The sequence below is a fragment of the Neofelis nebulosa genome, chromosome 3 (assembly GCF_028018385.1).
Source record: "Neofelis nebulosa isolate mNeoNeb1 chromosome 3, mNeoNeb1.pri, whole genome shotgun sequence".
In the NCBI taxonomy this organism is placed as follows: Eukaryota; Metazoa; Chordata; class Mammalia; order Carnivora; family Felidae; genus Neofelis; species Neofelis nebulosa.
The window spans coordinates 22,310,501-22,326,359 of NC_080784.1; the positions used below are offsets into that span (position 1 = coordinate 22,310,501).

General features: G+C 40.8%; 1 protein-coding gene and 1 pseudogene across 9 annotated transcripts in view; one reads left to right on the forward strand and one right to left on the reverse strand.

Annotated features, from left to right (window-relative positions):
* Nucleotides 1-15,859, reverse strand: part of MICU3 (mitochondrial calcium uptake family member 3) — a 113,417-nt gene that overhangs the window by 83,142 nt on the left and 14,416 nt on the right. The gene's annotated exons all lie outside the window — the stretch shown is intronic.
* On the forward strand, nt 1,243-2,601 carry LOC131506253 (chromobox protein homolog 1-like; annotated as a pseudogene).

The following is a 15,859-nucleotide window of genomic DNA, read 5'->3' on the forward strand; positions in this document are numbered from 1 at the left end:
ACGGCTTAAACAGAAATTCATTTTCTCGTAGTTCTGGAAGCTAGAAGTCCAAGATTGAGGTGCCAGCACAGAAAGTTTCTGGTGAGAAGTCCTTCTGGATGGCAGATGGTCACCTTCTTCCGGTATCCTCACATGGCCTGTCCTCGGTGTGTGGGCACACTCAGAAAGTGTGAGTGAGCTCCCTCTCTTTGTGTCTCTTCTTTTTTTTTTTTTTTTTCAACGTTTTTTATTTATTTTTGGGACAGAGAGAGACAGAGCATGAACGGGGGAGGGGCAGAGAGAGAGGGAGACACAGAATCGGAAACAGGCTCCAGGCTCCGAGCCATCAGCCCATAGCTTGACGCGGGGCTCGAACTCACGGACCGCGAGATCGTGACCTGGCTGAAGTCGGACGCTTAACCGACTGCGCCACCCAGGCGCCCCTCTTTGTGTCTCTTCTTATAAGGACACTTATCCTATCAGACCAGGAGCCTACCCTTATGACCTCATTTAACCTTATGACTTTCTTAGAGATGCTATTTCCAAATACAGTCACACGAGGGGCTAGAGTTTTAACATATACATTTCGGGGGGACACAAACATTCAGTCCAGAACACCAACCACAGAGTGACTCATCGGCCCTTTTTCTCTACTCACTTATACAGGTCTTAAAAATGTTCTGGCAGGTCATTTTCCTCAAGCTGGCATTTTATTCTGGAGGAACTCGAATACTGGGAGATCTGAGTTGGGAGGAACCCTCTCTGTCAGATCCTTTATAAACAAACAAGCGAACATTAAGTAAGATCAGTCCTAGAGTCTTTGGCCTACCTAGATCCCTGTGGAGGGGTTCCCCGCTTACCAGTCACAACTTCAAGTTCCCTGCCCACCAACCAGCCTTGGCCTACTTGCATCCCAGTGGGAGATCTCCTGCAAGCACATTCCACCACATGGTTCCCTGTCTGCCAACACTGGCCCAAGGGCACACCAGCAGGTGACTTCCAGGTTGCCAGTTCTAGCTGGTACCTCCCTGTCTGCCAGCCTCAGCCCAGCCACTGCGGAAAAGCTCTTGCTGTGAACACACTTTTTCTCACGAGGCCTAAATCCCAACCTGGGGAGGCAGCTGCCCTTCCAAGTTTGCTTTTTCCTTAGGTTCTCTCTCTTGGCCCTAGAATATTCTTTTGAATTTTGATTCCTTCTCAGTAGCTTTCCTATCATAAATAGTTAATAATTCTTCATATTGAACATTATGCATTCAAATTACCATGTGGTTTCCATCTTCTGACTGGCCCCTGGCACAGAACAGCTTGAAGATGAGTGTCACTGGGTGTTTCACGGTGCTGCCCCAGGAACAAGAAGAGAGGTATGCCAGTGTCCGAGAAAGAAACCACTTCTCCTACGGTTCCCTGCTGCAAGTTCTACTGGCAAAAAAGAAATGTTGGCAAGTTCCAACACCAGCATTACAAGCAGGGTAGATTTGAAGGTTACCTGACATAGTAACCGTGCTGCTATCCACACACAAAGTCCCTATCTAATTACATTAAAAAAAAAAAAAAAAAAGAAAAAGTTAACACATAGCAAGACCTTCCTATGTGCCTGACATTTTAAGCTCTCTTAATAATTCTGTAATGTAGGTACTATTACTATCCCTACTTTACAGATGAGGAAAGTGAGGCATAGGCATGTAAATTTAATTAGCTTTGGCAAGGTTCTGCAGTGAAAGACTTGAGATTCAAATCTAGGTATTCTGACTCCAAAGACTACATCTCAACCATCATGTTGTATTGACCTTTGTTTCTATTGCTAAGACAAAAACAAGCTTTAAAAAGTGAAAAGATTTGTTTCTTTTCTGGAGGCCACTTTCCCCACCGGCCTGACACACCACCAGTGCGGCAAAGTTTCCTCTCATGCTCTTGGGCACAGCTCTGAGCAGCATCACCCTTTAGACCAGAAAGCTGGAGGGCACTGTGGGGAAGAAACCGATTAAGAAGAAAGTGGAGGAGGTGCTAGAAGAGGGGGAAGAATTCGTGGGTGTAAAAGGTTCCCAAACATGGAGTGGAAAAGGCAAAGTGGATACTCCTGAAGTGCAAGGGGTCCTGAGAGGAGGACAACACATGGAAGCCAGAAGACAACCCGGACTGCCCTGACCTCAATGCCCAGTTTCTACAGTCACAGAAAACAGTACATGGGACAGATAAATCAGAGGAAGGCAAGCACAAAATTGACTCTGGCTCTGAAAATAAGGGAGAGAACAAACCAAAGAAGAAGAAAGAAGAGTCAGAAAAGCCATGGGACTTTGCCAGTGGTTTGGAGCTGGATGGAGCAGATGACTGGAGCTACCGACTCCAGCGGAGAACTCATGTTCCTGATGAAATGGAAAAAATCTGACGAGGACGACCTGGTCCCCACCAAGGAAGCCAATGTCAAGTGCCCACGGCAGGGGGCAGGGGGTCATACCCTTCTCTGAGGAAAGGCTGATGTGGCATTCCTGCCTTTCAGAGGATGGTGACAAAGAGATGACAAGAATGCACTCTCCCGAGTACCGGCCCCTGTCATACCTGACTGCAGGCTTCAAGTGGGGAGGAGGGAGTTCTACTTGCCTTGACACCACAGGAGTGGCTTGACAGGATGTCCTTTGAAGAGTCAGCACAGTGTGCTGTGCTCTACAGCAGCCCAAGTAAAGCCCGTCCACGCCATGGAGTTTGCACACCCATCCCAGTGGAGGGGAAGGGGGAGAAGTAGTGCAAGGCAGCTCATTCTGGGTTCTGCTGAGAAAAGCAGAAGGCCTTCCATGAAGGACAAAACCTGCAGAATGGGTGTGTGGGACAGCAAAAGATACTGTAGATCTTCAAAGACCATCTCCACACCCCACAGCCTGCTTCCCCAAAGCGCTAACGCTGCATTTTTACAGTGTAGCGTGTGTGTAGTGTAGTTTTTGGTAATCACTGGTATGTAATTTGTGGGTACAAGGGATGGAGTACGAAGGGAGATAGGTAGGATCATTTTTTATTAAAATTTGGGGCCTGACTGGGAAAATGGTGTAACAACGGAAAGAACAACTTAATGATGATTTTGCTCTACGTCCAGAATATTTTATCTTAAAAAAAAAAGTCACCAGTGACCTAAATGAGGACTATAAGAAACTATTTAAAATGCCTGAAACTTATCACCCAAGGTGTTCCTTGCCTGAGCTTAATGCTATTCCCAGGAAAGAACTAAGTGAGTTAATAAATCACCAGCTGCCACTTGTGGGATGGAAACTGGCTGAGGAGGGAAAGTCTTCTATCAGAGCACATACAGGCCCACTGTTCTGTCTTAGCAGTGCTAACTCTTGATGTTAACACGCTTCTTTTTCAATTATAAAGTTATAAATAGCAGCTTGCTCATCCGAGCCATGGCCAAGGCACTTGGGGAGGGGAAGAGGTGGTATAGAAAGTGGGAAAGTAGGGAAGAAAGGCCCATGCTCTCAGAATGGAAGAGTCTTGGAGCCTCTCTGTTACTTGAATTTTGAACCCTAAAGCCACTGGTCGCAGCACTGACAGCACAAGTTCACAGAAGCACTTTAAAAGTTGAATGATTTCAAAAGCCCTGGTCTCAGGACATTAAACATTCACACTGGCACAGTGGTTCACTTTAGAACACAAAACAAGACTTTTTCTAATCCTAAGAATTACCTGACACCTGAAATGCTGTCTTCAATCATGAGATCCATTAGTTCTTGACACAGTCTAGACCTGCATCTAAAAATCCATTATAAAATCTTGCTAGGCATGTGTTAGGCTTCCTTGAAAACTTTGTTTAAATGTAAACTTCCTACCACATTGTCAGTTTTTGTCTTAAAACTATAGGTTTATTTAAAAAAAAGTGAAGAGAAACTCTATTAGAGGCCAATGTTCCTCAATATTGCTATTAAAAAAGATAGCACACATAGACGGTAGTTACCTCTGAAAGAAAACTAGAAAAAAATATCAAAATGTTAACAATTATTAATTCTGAGTGGTGGGATATACAGTTCACACCTGAACACAGGTTCACCAATACACAGATTTTTATTTCTGAAATAGCACTGTAAATGTATTTTCTCTGCCTTATGATCTTTTTTTTTTAGTATGAAGTTTATTGTCAAATTGGTCTCCATACAACACCCACTGCTCATCCCAACAGGTGCCTTCCTCAATGCCCATCACCCACCTTCCCTTCCCTCCCACCCCCCATCAACCCTCAGTTTATTCTCAGTTTTTAAGAGTCTCTTATGGTTTGCCTCCCTCCCTAACTTTTTTTTCTTCCCTTCCCCTCCCTCATGGTCTTCTGTTAAGTTTCTCAGGATCCAGATAAGAGTGAAAACGTATGGTATCTGTCTTTCTCTGTATGACTTATTTCACTTAGTGTAACAATCTCTAGTTCCATCCACGTTGCTACAAAAGGCCATATTTCATTCTTTCTCATTGCCAAGTAGTATTCCATTGTGTACATAAACCACAATTTCTCTATCCATTCATCAGCTGATGGACATTTAGGCTCTTTTCATAATCTGGCTATTGTTGAAAGTGCTGCTATAAACATTTGGGTACAAGTGCCCCTATGCATCAGCACTCCTGTATCCCTTGGGTAAATTCTTAGCAGTGCTATTGCTGGGTCATAGGGTAGATCTATTTTTAATTTTTTCAGGAACCTCCACACTGTTTTGCAGAATGGCTGCAGCAGTTTGCACTCCCACCAGCAGTGCAAGAGGGTTCCCGTTTCTCCAAATCCTCTCCAGCATCTATAGTCTCCTGATTTGTTCATTTAGCCACTATGACTGACGTGAGGTGGTATCTCAGTGTGGTTTTGATTTGTATTTCCCTAATGAGGGGTGATGTTGAGCACCTTTTCATGTACCTGTTGGCCATCTGGATGTCTCTTCATGTTTTCTGCCCATTTCTTCACTGGATTATTTTTTTTTTCGGGTATGGAGTTTTTGGTGAGTTCTTTATAGATTTTGGATACTAGCCCTTTGTCTGATATGTCATTTGCAAATATCTTTTCCCATTCCATTGGGTGCCTTTTAGTTTTGTTGTTTCCTTTGTAGTGCAGAAGCTTTTTATCTTGATGAGGTCCCAATAGTTCATTTTTGCTTTTAATTCCCTTGCCTTTGGAGATGTGTCAAGTAAGAAATTGCTGTGGCTGAGGTCAGAGAGGTTTTTTCCTGCTTCTCCTCTAGGGTTTTGATGGTTTCCTGTCTCATATTCAGGTTCTTTATCCATTTTGAGTTTATTTTTGTGAATGGTGTAAGAAAGTGGTCTAGTTTCAAATTCTTCTGCATGTTGCTGTCTAGTTCTCCCAGTACCAATTGTTAAAGAGACTTTTTTCCATTGGATATTCTTCCCTGCTTTGTCAAAGATTAGTTGGCCATACTTTTGTGGGTCCAATTCTGGAGTTTCTATTCTATTCCATTGGTCTATGTGTCTGTTTTTGTGCCAATACCATGCTGTCTGATGATTACAGCTTTGTAGTAGAGGCTAAAGTCTGGGATTGTGATGCCTCCTGCTTTGGTCTTTTTCTTCAAAATTACTTTGGCTATTCGGGGCCTTTTGTGGTTCCATACGAATTTTAGGACTGCTTGCTCTAGCTTCGAGAACGATGCTGGTGCAATTTTGATTAGGATTGCATTGAATGTGTAGATAGCTTTGGGTAGTATTGACATTTTGACAATATTTATTCTTCCAATCCATGAGCAGGGAATGTCTTTCCATTTCTTTGTATCTTCTTCAATTTCCTTCATAAGCTTTCTATAGTTTTCAGCATACAGATCTTTTACGTCTTTGGTTAGATTTATTCCTAGGTATTTTATGCTTCTTGGTGCAATTGTGAATGGGATCAGTTTCTTTTTTTTTTTTTTTTTTTAATTTTTTTTTTCAACGTTTTTTATTTATTTTTGGGACAGAGAGAGACAGAGCATGAACGGGGGAGGGGCAGAGAGAGAGGGAGACACAGAATCGGAAACAGGCTCCAGGCTCCGAGCCATCAGCCCAGAGCCCGACGCGGGGCTCGAACTCACAGACCGCGAGATCGTGACCTGGCTGAAGTCGGACGCTTAACCGACTGCGCCACCCAGGCGCCCCTGGGATCAGTTTCTTTATTTGTCTTTCTGTTGCTTCATTGTTAGTGTATAAGAATGCAACTGATTTCCGTACATTGATTTTCTATCCTGCAACTTTGCTGAATTCATGTATCAGTTCTAGCAGACTTTTGGTGGAGTCTATCAGATTTTCCATGTATAGTATCACGTCATCTGCAAAAAGTGAAAGCTTGACTTCATCTTTGCCAATTTAGATGCCTTTGATTTCCTTTTGTTGTCTGATTGCTGATGCTAGAACTTCCAACACTATGTTAAACCACAGCGGTGAGAGTGGACATCCCTGTCGTGTCCCTGATCTCAGGGGGAAAGTTCTCAGTTTTTCCCAACTGAGGATGATATTAGCTGTTGGCTTTTCATAAATGGCTTTTATGATGTTTAAGTATGTTCCTTTTATCCCGACTTTCTCAAGGGTTTTTATTAAGAAAGTATGCTGAATTTTGTCAAATGCTTTTTCTGCATCAATTGACAGGATCATACGGTTCTTTTCTTTTATTAATGTGATGTATCACATTGATTGATTTGCGAATGTTGAACCAGCCTGCAGCCCAGGAATGAATTCCACTTCATCATGGTGAAAAATTCATTTTATATGCTGTTGAATTCGATTTGCTAGTATCTTACTGAGAATTTTTGCATCCATATTCATCAGGGATATTGGCCTGTAGTTCTTTTTTTTTTTGCTGGGTCTCTGTCTGGTTTGGGAATCAAAGTAATGCTGGCTTCACAGAATGAGTCTGGAAGTTTTCCTTCCCTTTCTGTTTTTTAGAATAGCTTGAGAAGGATAGGTATTATCTCTGCTTTAAATGTTGGTAGAATTCACCTGGGAAGCCATCTGGTCCTGGACTCTTATTTGTTGGGAGATTTTTGATAACTTACTCAATTTCTTTGCCGGTTATGGGTCTGTTCAAGTTTTCTATTTCTTCCTGTTTGAGTTTTGGAAGTGTGTGGGTGCTTGGAATTTGTCCATTTCTTCCAGGTTGTCCAGTTGGTCGGCATATAGTTTTTCATAGTATTCCCTGATTACTGCTTGTATTTCTAAGGGATTGGTTGTAATAATTCCATTTTCATTCATGATTTTATCTATTTGGGTCATCTCCCTTTTCTTTTTGAGAAGCCTGGCTAGAGGTTTATCAATTATGTTCATTTTTTCAAAAAACCAACTCTTGGTTTCATTGATCTGCTCTACAGTTTTTTTAAATTCTATATTGTTTTTTTCTGCTCTGATCTTTATTATTTCTTTTCTTCTGCTGGGTTTGGGGTATCTGCTGTTCTCCTTCTATTTCCTTTAGGTGTGCTGTTAGATTTTTGATTTGGGATTTTTCTTGTTTCTTGAGATAGGCCTGGATTGCAATGTATTTTCCTCTCAGGACTGCCTTTGCTGCATCCCAAAGCATTTGGATTGTTGGATTTACATTTTCATTTGTTTTCATATATTTTTACATTTCTTCTCTAATTGCCTGGTTGACCCATTCATTCTTTAGTAGGGTGTTCTTTAATCTCCATGCTTTTGGAGGTTTTCCAGACTTTTTCCTGTGGTTGATTTCAAGTTTCATAGCATTGTGGTCTGAAAGTGTGCATGGTATGATCTCTTGTATACTTATTAAGGGCTGTTGTGTTACCCAGTATGTGATCTATCTTGGAGAATACTGAACGTGCACTCGAGAAGAAAGTATATTCTGTTGCTATGGGATGCAGAGTTCTATATATATATGTCAAATCCATCTGATCCAATGTTATCATTCAGGGCCCTTGTTTCTTTATTGATCCTGTGTCTAGATGATCTATCCATTGTTGTAAGAGGGGTATTAAAGTCCCCTGCAATTACCAGATTCTTATCAATAAGGTTGCCTACGTTTGTGATTGTTTTATATATTTAGGGACTCCTGTATTTGGTGCATAGACCTTTATAATTGTTAGCTCTTCCAGATGGATAGACCCTTAATTATTGTATAATGCCCCTTCTTCATCTCGTTACAACCTTTAATGTAAAGTCTAGTTTGTCTGATACAAGTATGGCTACTCCAGCTTTCTTTTGACTTCCAGTAGCATGATAGATAGTTCTCCATCCCCTCACTTTCAATCTGAAGGTGTCCTCAGGTCTAAGATGAGTCTCTTGTAGACAGCAAATAGTTGGGTCTTGTTTTTTTATCCATTCTGATACCATATGTCTTTTGGTTGGAACATTTAGTCCATTTATATTCATTGCTATTATTGGAAGATAAGGGTTTAGAGTCATTGTGATGTCTGTAGGTTTCATGCTTGCAGTGATGTCTCTGGTACTTTGTGGTCCTTGCAACATTTCACTCACAGAATCCCTCTCAGGATCTCTTGTAGAGTTGGTTTAGTGGTGATGAATTCCTTCAGTTTTTGTCTAGGAAAACCTTTATGTCTCCTATTCTGAATGACAGACTTGCTGGATAAAGGATTCTCAGCTGTATATTTTTTTCTGTTCATCACATTAAAGATTTCCTGCAGTTCCTTTCTGGCTTGCCAAGTTTCAGTAGATAGGTCTGCCACTACTCTTATGTGTCTCCCTTTGTAAGTTAGAGCCTGTTTATCCCTAGCTGCTTTCAGAATTCTCTCTTTATCCTTGTATTTTGCCAGTTTCACTATGATCTGTCGTGCAGAAGATCGATTCAAGTTAGCTCTGAAGGGAGTTCTGTGTGCCTCCTGGATTTCAATGCCTGTTTCCTTCTCCAGATCAGGAAACTTCTCAGCTATGATTTGTTCAAGTACACCTTCAGACCCTTTCTCTCACTTCTTCTTCCTCTGTAATTTCTATGATATGGATATTGTTCCATTTGATTGCATCACTTAGTTCTCTAATTCTCCCCTAATACTCCTGGATTTTTTTATCTCTCTTTTTCTCACCTTCCTGTTTTTCCATAATTTTATCTTCTAATTCACCTATTCTCTCCTCTGTTTCTTCAACCTGTGCTATGGCCGCCTCCATTTTATTTTGCACCTCATTTATAGCATTTTTTTTTTAGCTCCTCATGACTATTTCTTAGTCCCTTGATCTCTGTAGCAATAGATTCTCTGCTGTCCTCAAAGCTTTTTTCAAGCCCAGCGATTAAGTTTATGACTATTATTCTAAATTCTTGTTCCATTATATTGCTTAAATCGTTTTTGATCGATTCATTAGTTGTTGCTACTTCCTGGAGTTTCTTTTGAGGAGAGTTCTTCCGTTTCCTCATTTTGGGTAGTCCCTGGGGTGGCTCCAAAGTGCAGGGCACTTCCCCTGTGCTGTCTGGAGTAACTTGTGTTGGTGGGCAGGGCCGCAGTCAGACTGGATGTCTGCCCCCAGCCCACTGCTGGGGCCACAGTCAGACTGGTGTGTACCTTATCTTCCCTTTTCCCAGGGGCAGGACTCACTGTGGAGTGGTGTGGCCCCTGCCTGGGCTACTTGTACACTGCCAGACTTGTGGTGTTGCTTCGATGGGATTTGGCATATTAGCCAGGGTAGATTTGCAAGGTGCACAGGGGCGGGAGGGGCAGGCTTAGCTCGCTTTGCCCCTGGTGGTCCCCTGTGGGAGGGGCTCCGCAGCACCGGGAAAGAGGTAGGCCCATCGGAGGGATGGATCCACAGAAGCACAGCATTGGGCGTTTGCACGGTGCAAGCAAGTTTGGTGATGGGAACTGGTTCCCTTTGGGATTTCGGCTGGGGTATGGGAGAGGGAAATGGTGCTTAGCAGCCCCTTTATTCCCCTGCCGAGCTGAGCTCTGTCTTCCAGGGCTCAACAACTCTCCCTCCCGGTGTCCTCTCGCCCTCCCCGCTACCTGAGAGCAGAGCTGTTGACTTTTAACATTCCAGATTTAAGTCCCGCTGGCTGTCAGAACTCACGGAGTCCAGCCCGTCTGTTTTTGCAAGCTAGACTTGGGGGCTCTGTCTTCCCGGGTAGGCTGCCCCTCCACCGCCCCGGCTCCCTCCTGCCAGTCCTTGTAGCATGCACTATCTCTCTGCCCTTCCTACCGTCTTCCATGGGCCTCTTGTCTACGCTTTCTCCAGTGAGTCCATTCTGCTAGTCTTCTGGTAGTTTTCTGGGTTATTTAGGCTGATGTGGGTGGAATCTAAGCAATCAGCAGGACACAGAGAGCCCAGTGTCCTCCTAGGCCACCATCTTCCCCAGGTCCTTATGATCTTGTTAGTGACATTTTTCTCTAGCTTACCTTGTTGTCAGAATAAAGTGTATGCATATTATAATATTTGCACATAATACATATCACATACAAAATATGTGTTAATCAACTATTTATATTATCAGTAAGGCTTCTGGTAAACAGTAGGCTATTAAGTTTGGAAGGAGTCAAAAGTTATATGTGGAATTTTGACTGCACAGGAGGTTGGTACCCATACCCCTGAATTGTTCAGGGGTCAACTGTACAATATTTACATACCTTTTAAATTTAGCAAAAACAACTTCAAAAAGAGAATAAGAAAAAAGCACTAAATGTATAAAATCTTAAAAACAATTCAATTTTTCAATTGTAGAAATTATTATTGAAAAGGATTAACAAGTTTATATAATATTACTTAGTTTTGGCAGTTTATTCCCAACACACTGGCATTTTATTTTCTGAGAGAACGTAAATGTCCCTTGAATTATCAAAAGCATTATCTGGGACAAAGTTTATAAACTAATGTTTTAATTTATAAAACGGATTTAAAACATATATACAATGGAATATTGTTCAGCCAAATGAAATCTTGCCATTTGCAATGATATGGACAGAGTTAGAGGGTATAATGCTAAGCGAAATAAGTCAGAGAAAGACAAATACCACATGATTTCACTTATATGTGTTATTTAATAAACAAAACAAACAAGCAAAGGGAAAAAATAGAAAGAGAGAGATAAATCAAGAAACAGACTCTTAATTTTGGAGAACAAACTGCTGGTTCCCAGAGGGGAGGTAGGCAGGGGTGCGGGTAAAATTGGTGATAGGGATTAAGGAGTGCATTTGCTGTGATGAGCACCAGGTAATGTATGGAATGTTGAATTGCTATGTACACCTCAAACATTAATATAGCATGTTAATTAACGGAATAAAAATAAAAACTTCAAGAAATGAAGTTTAGAGAGAATTAAAAGATGGGAACAAGATTAAAGCAACTACTAGTAATAATCAAAATATTAAGAAGAATAGAGTGATGTTAAGATTAAAGAACTATATAGCTGAAATGGGCCTTACAAATTCAAATCAATCATGCTATCTATGACATTTCATAGAAATCATAGATTCCTATGACATTCAAGAAGAGTGATAACCCTGAAAGGTTAAATGACTCAGTTACTGTTACAAAGACAGACTGTGGCAGAACACTAAAACTGAACCCAATTTTTAAAAATGTTTATTTATTTTTGAGTGTGAGCAGTAGAGAGGCAGAGACAGGGGAGACAAAGAATCTGAAGCAGGCTCCAGGCTCTGAGCTGTCAGCACAGAGCCCGATATGGGGCTTGAACTCATGAACCATGAGATCATGACCTGAGCTGAAGTGGGATGCTTAACCAACAGCAACCCAGGTGCCCGGAGATATAAACATTTTTAAAGGCATAATTAATACATAGTTTCTAACTTCATTCCCAAGGTTTTATACTTAGAGAGTATTATATGAGATTCAGTTTCATAATCTAGGAGAAAGTTTAAACATTCCCATCTAGAAAGTTGCCTATGAAGAAAGAGTAAAAGGCTGATGCTCAAGGAAACAGAATAAGTTCTTCGCTATCCCCAAATTCAGAACTATGCAGTGTTTCTTTGCAGGAACTATAGCAGGCTCATAAATTTCTAGCACATTATGAAGTATACACCTGGAAAGTGGCTCCAGATCAGGTTCAAAGAGGTGGTGGTTGTAGATATTAAGCCAACGAATTTCTCCTACCACAAGGAAACTTGTAAGGCTTGAGGTAGGGAGGCAGATTCTCCTTTACTCTTTAGGTTTCATCAATGCAGTGACATTTATTTTTGCAGACCGCAATTTACTCAGATTACCTGAGGACAGCATAAAATCTACACGTAACATTGTGATATTTAATATACATACTTTCAATTAAAATTCTATTTGAACTTGAGGAGTTAACAGTTCCTATAATAAGAATTAAAAAGTTTGAGGTAATTGGTGGTACAAATATGTATTAATTATATTAATGAAGTCATTAATCCTCCTTCCTAGGCATACAGCCAGAGTACACTTCCCAGGATCTCTGGCACTTAGATATGACCCATCTGACTCAGTTTAGAAGTGACACGTGCCACTTCCAGGCCTGGCCCGTGAAACTGTCCCTGCGTATTCCTCTCTGCTCCACCACCACCACCGCCAACCACTACCACCACCTTTTTGGTTAACTCGTTTGTTGACACTCTGGGGAGCCTTAGAAGCCACTCGCTGAAGACGGCAGAGTCACTATCAATCTACATGTCAGAATGACTGCATGAAGGCGAGCCACATACAGGAGACTTCTATCAACCTACACACAACCCTAGAAATATTACATAAACAATAAGTAAGCTTTTATTTGGGTTGATCCACTGAAACCTGAAAGTCTACTTGTTAGTATAAACTAGCTTACCCTAATAAGATCATATCTGAATACAATTCTGTACGTTAAATCGATCCTAAATCTTGGAGACGATGTGAATGTCTTGACAAGAAACAGAAAATGAAAGTTTATGATTAGATATTCTAGTATTTCTTTTTGGAGAAGGGTACATTACAAATGTGATATATTCCACAAATTAAGGAGAAGCTATCCAAGGATTTTATGTGGCCAAGGGTGGAATATTTTCCTTTTCAAGAATCTTCCTTAATCAGTAAAACTTTGCCTTAAACACACTCCCACGAGTTTAACATTCTTATGGAACTAAATAAATCTGGTCGCCTGTCTTCCATCAATTTTGTTTTTTTGTTTGTTTGTTTATGTATTTTGTCATTGAGAGGACAAAGGCCCTCTGCTCTTCTCTGCCACCAACTTCACTTAGGCACTAATATCTGGCAAGTAAGTTCTGAGTCACTAATACTGATAGAGGCAGATATGCCCTGGTTCTATCATTTACCACCTTGTCAATGGCAGCCTGTAGGCATTCCTCCTCACTTATTAAAGAGGACTCTAAAACCTAACTCATGATTTTCCCCATCACTCCAAATCATGTCAGAGAGAACTTCAACATTCAAGGAGATGGCCCCCTCTAATAACTTAGCCTCAAAGCTGTCTGACTCCCAACTTCAAAACTCAAGGACAGGATTATACATTATCATTCCACCTCTTGGGCTACTGGGTACGGCTGGAGAAAAATCATAGACCGTAAACTCCTTTCTTTGGTTTTGCAGGAAGTTTCCTTCATTCCTGTTGAACTAGAAGTGAGGGACAGATAAAGGCATATTTAGTTGTGAAGAAGTGATAAATGAGCAAATTTACTTCTGATAGATCATTTCCTCTGTGAAAAATGGAGGTCATTCACTTGAGACAGGGCAAAGTGAGGTGTGCTGTAGGTAGAGAGAAACACATTTTCAAGTCGCTGTTGTGGCATTAAAAACTGAGGTGTTGGGGACATGTAAAAAACTGTTAAACATGTCTCCTTGTGCACAGGTTTCCGTTTCTCAAGAGTTTATACCTAAATAGAATTTCTGAGTTATTAGACATGTGAATCTCCAATTTACTATATAATGTTAACCTATTTTCCAAAGATTTGTATTCCTACCAAGAGAGTATGAGAATTTTTGTTGCCAAAAGTTATTGTCAGTGTTTTTAATTTTATCAGTCTAATTAATAAGAAATGGTACTTCAGGGGCACCTGGGTGGCTCAGTCGGTTAAGCATCCAACTTTTTATTTCGGCTCAGGTCATGATCTCACAGTTCATGAATTCGAGCCCCTCTTTGGGCTCTGTACTAACAGTATGGAGCCTGCTTGGGATTTGCTCTCTCCCTCTCTCTCTGCCTCTCCCCTGCTCATGTGCTCGCTTTCTCTCTCAAGAATAAATACACTTGAAAAAACTTTAAATACTTCATAATGGTTATAATTGTATTTCCCTATTATTAGTGATGTTGAACATTTTCTCATGTGTTTGGTCCTCTGAGTATTTTTCTCTTGAATGGCCTGTTCAGACTCCCTGTTCATTTTTCTATTGTGTTGTCTTTTTTCAAATTCGCTTTGCAGATCATTGCTATTTATTCTGGATACTTATTCTTTGAAAGTCCTATGTATTATAAATATCTTCTGCCATTCCAAGACTTCTTTCTATTTTATTAGGTATTTTTGTTTTAATGAAGTGAAATGTAGCAGTATTTTCCATTCTAGATTGTGCTGTTTGTCTTGTTTTGAAAATCCTCCCCCACCTAGGGTCAAAATTTTATCTTCATATATATTCCTCTCAGTATCTTGGAAGTTTTTTTGTTTTTTTTTTTAATCACATTTAGGACTCTGGATTTAAATCATATTTAGGACACCTGGATTATTATGACATGAAGTAGACATCTAAGTTTATTTTTGTTTCCCACATAGAACACTTTACCTTTAATCAAATCTTATCATCACTGTTCAATATTTGAGAGCTACCTTGTTTTAACTACTTTCAATATAATATTATTATTTTTGATGTAGGATGCAATGTTTAAGAATTACCTCATTTTTTTACCAATTTTTTTTTGGTCAAATCTTTACTTAAATTCTATTAACATACAGTGCAATATTGGTTTCAGAATTCAGTGATTCATGACCTACATACAACACCCATCGCTCATCAAAACAAGTGCCTCTTCAGTACCCATCACCCATCTAGCCCATCTCCCCACCCACCTCCCTCCATCAACCCTCAGTTTGTTCTCTACCATTAAGAGTCTCTTGTGGTTTCCCTCTCTTCTCTCTGCCCCCCTTCTCATATGCTCTGTTTTGTTTCTTAAATTCCCCATGAGTGAAATCATATGGTATTTGTCTTTCTGTGACTTATTTCGCTTAGCATAACACACTCTAGTTCCATCCATGTCTTGGCAAAACTCCAGATTTCATTCTTTTTAAAAATTTTTTTTAATGTTTATTTATTTTTGAGACAGAGAGATATGGTATAGGTAGGGGTGGGACAGAGACAGAGGTAACAGAATCCAAAGCAGGCTCCAGGCTCCAAGCTGTCAGCAAAGGGCCTGACACTGGCCTCAAACTCACAGACTGTGAGATCATGACCTGAGCTGAAGTCAGACGCTTAATCGACTGAGCCACCCAGGCACCCCCTTTAATGTTTATTTTTGAGAGAGAGAGAGAGAGAGAGAGAGAGCGAGCAAGTGGGGGAATGGCAGAGAGAGAGGGAGACACAGAATCCAAAGTAGGCTCCAGGCTCCAAGCTGTGAGTTCGAGCTGCACATCGGGCTCTGTGCTGACAAAGTCCAAGATCATGATCTGACCCTGAAGTTGGGCGCTTAACTGACTGAGCCACCCAGGCAACCCAGGATTTCATTCTTTTTAATGGCTGAGTAATATTCATTGTATATATACACCACATCTCGTTTATCCATTCATCATTAGTCGACGGACATTTGGTATTTGGGTCTCTCCATAGTCTGGGTATTGTTGATAATGCTGCTACAAACACCAGGGTGTGTGTATCCCTTCGAATCTGTATTTTTGTATCCTTTGGGTACATACCTAATAATGCAATTGCTGGATTATAGAGTAGTTCTATTTATTTATTTATTCACTATTCCTTCTTGAATTTCACCATTTTATGTTAATTTCTTCCTCCTATCCACTCTTTAATAGGTCTTTCAAAGATGATC